General features: G+C 39.2%; 1 long non-coding RNA gene across 1 annotated transcript; it reads right to left on the bottom strand.

The window, feature by feature from the left end:
• Positions 1–3,908: 3,908 nt before the first annotated feature.
• On the bottom strand, positions 3,909–4,766 carry LOC144255781 (uncharacterized). The gene is made up of 3 exons (XR_013343939.1): positions 4,661–4,766; positions 4,126–4,196; positions 3,909–3,994 (listed from the first exon to the last, which is right to left on the bottom strand). It is a non-coding gene; the product is annotated as an uncharacterized LOC144255781 (long non-coding RNA).
• Between the last annotated feature and the right edge of the window lie 295 nt (positions 4,767–5,061).

Raw genomic sequence — 5,061 nt, 5'->3', positions numbered from 1 at the left:
CTCTCACCAATATGAGTGGAAATCATCCAACATATTGAAGGTCTAAAGAGATAAAGATGGAGAAAAAAGCAAACTGGGAGGTGGTGGAATCTTTAGTAGGTAGGGTCTAGTGAAGGCAATTAGACCACAGCCCTTAAATGAACTTTTGGGACACTCCCCCACCCCAACAACCTTTGCTTCCTGGCCACCATAATGTTAACAGGCCACCTCTGCCGCACACTCCCCTGCCATAATGTATAGTAACACCTCCACAGGCCCAAGTGACCACAGACTGAACCTCTGAAACTATGAGCCAAAGTAAATCTTTTCCTCTTCCATGTTTATTTTTTTGGGTTATTGGGTCTTGGTGATAAAAATCTCTATAGATAGTATATATATACAGACACATATGGGCATACAGACCCGTGTGTATCCATATAAGGTAACACTGCTCATCCATAAGAAATGAGATGCTGATACATGCCATAAGATGGGTGAATCTTGAAAACATTATGCCACATGAAAGAAGCCAGTCACACTATACAATTTCATTTATACCAAAGTCCAGAAGAGGGAAATCTACATAGATGGGAGGATTAGTGGTTGCCTAGGGTAGGCAGACAAGATGATAAGAACCAGGGCAGTGACAGATACAGGGGACAGGATTTCTTTTTTAAGGTGATGAAAATGCTCTAAAATTGACTGTGGTCATGGATGTAGACATCTGTTAGCATACCAAAAACACTGAACTTTGCAATTTAAATTAGTATAATGTATAATATGTAAATTACGTCTCAATAAAGCTGTTGAGATTTTTCTTAAATACATTTTTGCTGAATGAATCATTTACCAAATATTTACTAAACGTGCATTAACCACCAAGCACTGGTCAGATATACCAGATATAATACCAGTCCTGGTCCAGGGATCTATGACTACTTAATTGGTTTTGCCTGGTTTCTCGATTGTGGTCAACCAATGCACATTAGGTGCATTAGGTCCCTACCACCACCAGCAAGTGAGACATGTAATTATTTTTGTCCTACCCTCACAATGCCTACCTATAACCCTCCCAAACTAGCCATCCCATGAAATTAGAATTCTGCCTTATTTTTAAGTAGAAATCCTATGTAACCTGCTAAAACTGGTACCCTTCCCAGCTTCCTTAGCAGGATTCCTGACATCCTCATCAACCTCTGCCAATCTCATGGGTCAGTTCTTATTCTTCCAAGTGGTGAATTAAGATGGACAGTAACTGTACTATGATTACCAACTAAATTCAAGACAGCCTAGGAATCCCATGTGCCAGGTATAGTGAGTGTCTCATGACTCCAAAGCATAACTGGTCTACCCCCCTTCAGATCTTGTAGTTGTATGCACAAATATTTACTAAATATATTTACTAATATATATGTACCTGCAGCTGCCTGCATCTGGTATGTCCACTGACCCCTCCCCTGCCTGGCATGCCCTTCACATTCATCACTTACACTCTACCTCCTCTGTGAGACACCTGAAGAATTAGCAGCCTCTGTGCTCTTCTAGGTGGTAGACCAATACCTCAGAGCCTAAGCTCTGAAATCATCTACCTGAATTCAAACTTCTCCACCACTTATTGTATAACTCTGATTAAGTACCTCAACCACTCTACCTTGGTTTTACCAACTACAAAAAAGACATGAAAATATTTACAGGGTTGTTATGAGGATTAAATGAGATACAAATGTTTAGAACTAGACAGGCACTGTGACTGCCTCTATCTAATTCTGTCTGATGGTACACATGTTTACATGCCTCTTTCCTGCCAGTCCCTGTTCAAAGACATGTCATTTCTTTTTTTTTTTTTCATGTTCACAGCATATAATACAGTGCTAGACACAGGCGAGGTACATGTAAAAGGCCCATGATAAAAAATAACAACTCTTAGTCCAGCAATGGCAAAGGTTATTGAAATCACACTTTGAAAATAAAAATGAGAGCACATGGTTTGTGTGTAGTAGAACTGAATATCTAAAAGCAGGCCTGCCCTGGAAAATCCAAGCTGTCTGACTGCCTGGACTATCTAGAAAGAATCCAAGGGCTCAACAGTGAAGAGTGGTTACATAAACGACAGCAAATCAACACAGGGGATTTCACCCAACCATAACAGGAGGCCTGTGCTGATCCCTCAAAGTCTGGACAAAACACTGAGCAGAACAACAGCAGAAGAGTAGGCACAGACGATGCAGAGCTGTTCAAAGAGCCATGATCAAAGAAAACAGACTGTGTGTCTAATACTACAGAGACAGATCCTTTACATTCTTTGAATTAATTTTGATGCTACAGACAGCTTAATAAGAAGCTAATAATAATGCCTCTAATGCCTTTACCTAAGAAACAAGACAAATGGCCTGGAGATTCCAAAACTTTAGAGCTCTTACATGAGACACAGGGAGAAGGGTTGAGCTTATCTATTACTATCTCTGAACTGATAAGTTTCCTGATAAGAAAAAACCCACCTACTACTGTTACAGTCAATTCTCTTACTCAGAGGTAGACCCTTCACAGCCAGTCACTTCTTTTGTTTATGTCAAGGATTAATAATCTGATTAATCAAGATGCTTCCTGATTAATACTTCTCATTTGGTACAATTAAAAACTAAAATCTAAAAAGTCTGTATTTGTACACAAAGAGCTTTCCTTCAGCAATATTTCTCTTGTTTTCCCCCTAAGAGTCCATTCCCCAAATAAGAGAAAGACAAACACTGGGAAAACAATACTATACTTGCTTATACATAGATCCACAGAAGTACATATGCACACACAGAGATCTATATACAGAAACAAACATACACCAAAAAAACTGAGTCAAGAAACAATCTTTTCAATTTCTTCATGAGACAATACAATGATGTCAGCAATAGCATCTTCAAATAGCCCAGGTGATGATGATATTATAACTTGACTAATAAAATAAATCCCAACACCTCCATCTTTCTTGCCATCAACAGCCTTAGATTAATATGAGGAAAGGAGCAAATGAAAGGAATTTACTCCAAATATTCTCTCTTCAAAAAAGAAAGGTAGAAATTAATTATTCCTCAATATAACAATTTCTAGCAGTGAACAGATAACTTTCCTTTAAAACACAGTTCAATAGTCTAAATAAAAAACTTTTAATATTCCAATCAGCATGTCTCCTCACCCGCTTCTCAAACGCTTTTGCCTAAGCAGCAATCAGTCCAGGCCTGTGGTTTAAATCATTAACTACACAGCACCAAATCATTAGCATAATTGGCATGTAAATTTCATGAAGGCACTGATTGTGTCCTTTTAAGTGTTCTACACAACAGCCAGTACAAGAAAGCTTATTAAACATTTATGATGATTAGCTAAAAAATAAAACAAAATACCCAAACAAAAGTCTTTGTTATTCAACTTGGCTGTCATGTGTAGTGTAAACCACTGATCAGTATCTGTTTCTCCAAGTGCAATTATAAGACATTGAAAACAAAACAAACCCCTTTGGAATTAGACATTCTGTCTCCTCTGTCCAAGAATACATTGCATTTCTGTGTCAAAAGAAACTGCCAGCAGAGAGCAAGCAAATGCAGGTTGCTAGGATATTTAACTTGAGCATCAGCGCACCGTTTACAAAGCAAAAAGCCCCCACATTTCACGCACATATCCGCAGACATTTTCCCTACCTTTCCCATTTTGCCATGTAGTATACCAAATAAAGTGAGGAACGACGTGATAAATGCTAAAGCAGTGGCTACAGTTCCATTTCGGAGCCTCATCTCATTTCACCATCACACTGGTTCATATGTTTGTGATGACAACCAAGACTGTTTTCTTTTTAGCCTGAAGTCAACTGAATCCAGTACTCCTGGCTCCAGGCCAATCAAAACAATCAATGCAAAAGGTTCATTTCGGATGCTCAGGCAGAAGGTGTCTAGCAAGAATACCATTCACAATTGCTACTCAGGATTGTCTTCGCCGTCTTCATGTGCTCCTGTCTTGGGCTGTTTTCTCCCTATCAGTGGGAGAAGAGAAAGAAAACTTGTTCAATAATGCAGAGCACAGGTTTCTTCACTGTTACCCCACTCTGAATGGATTTTTGGCAGGGCTAAGCTGTCCTACCTCCCAACTACACATTCCATATACCAGAATTATGGTCTTTCCCCTCCAAGGAAAAAGTTTCAAATGATATTCCTTCTTCACTGGTTTGGTTATGTCTGTGAAAAGAAACTTCCGGTGTCTTATTTACATGAAGAAGTTACAGGGCTTAGGAGACTCTAGTGATCATACAATGGCTCCTGAGTAACAATCTTGACTCTCCCCAGTTTTCCTATGGCACAGTAACAAGAAATATTTAGAAACACACACACACACACACACACACACACACACACATGTATATTTGTGAAAACTGACAAACAATATAGAAGAGTCAAAAGACCTGGGTCCTAGATCCAGGTCTGACATTACTTACTCCAAGGTTCACCTATAAAATGAGAAAAGCACTTGTCTTTCACATATTATCTTTCACATATTGTCATAAATAGTAAAAAGCCTAGAGTTATTATTACTGTTCATCATCATCGCAAAATAACCTCAGTCTTCCCAGTGACTAACCTAATTCCTAGGGGGTAAATTCAGAATAATTAGCATTTAGAAAATGCAGCAATCCAGGCCCTACCTTATCAGCCAGGGCCTATCACTTCACATTGTTTTAAGTCAGGAAATTTGGGAGATCACCACCAATCTAACAAAACTGCTGAGAAAATGAAAAGAAATGAGGTCCTTACAAGTACTTAAGTATAGTGCCCAGCACATAATAGGCTCCCAATAAATGTTAATATATAAAAATATAGAAGCAAACAGCCACTCCTTCAGTCTTCTGTACATATAAACGGTCCCATTCCCCAGGGGTGTGTCAGGCAATCTGAGATGTGCATGGACTCCTGGTTCCCTCGAAGGGACCACAAAGATGCTCTTGGCAATATACTAAATGATACTCTAGTGGAGTGAGTTAATGCATCCCCAAAATGCCTAACAAACCCAAGGGGCAATTCTCTCAGTGGAAGACCATGGCAGGCA

Source organism: Urocitellus parryii, chromosome 7 (assembly GCF_045843805.1).
Source record: "Urocitellus parryii isolate mUroPar1 chromosome 7, mUroPar1.hap1, whole genome shotgun sequence".
Taxonomy (NCBI): domain Eukaryota; kingdom Metazoa; phylum Chordata; class Mammalia; order Rodentia; family Sciuridae; genus Urocitellus; species Urocitellus parryii.
Note: the sequence above shows the minus strand (reverse complement) of the source record. Positions and strands in the feature narration are given on the sequence as shown.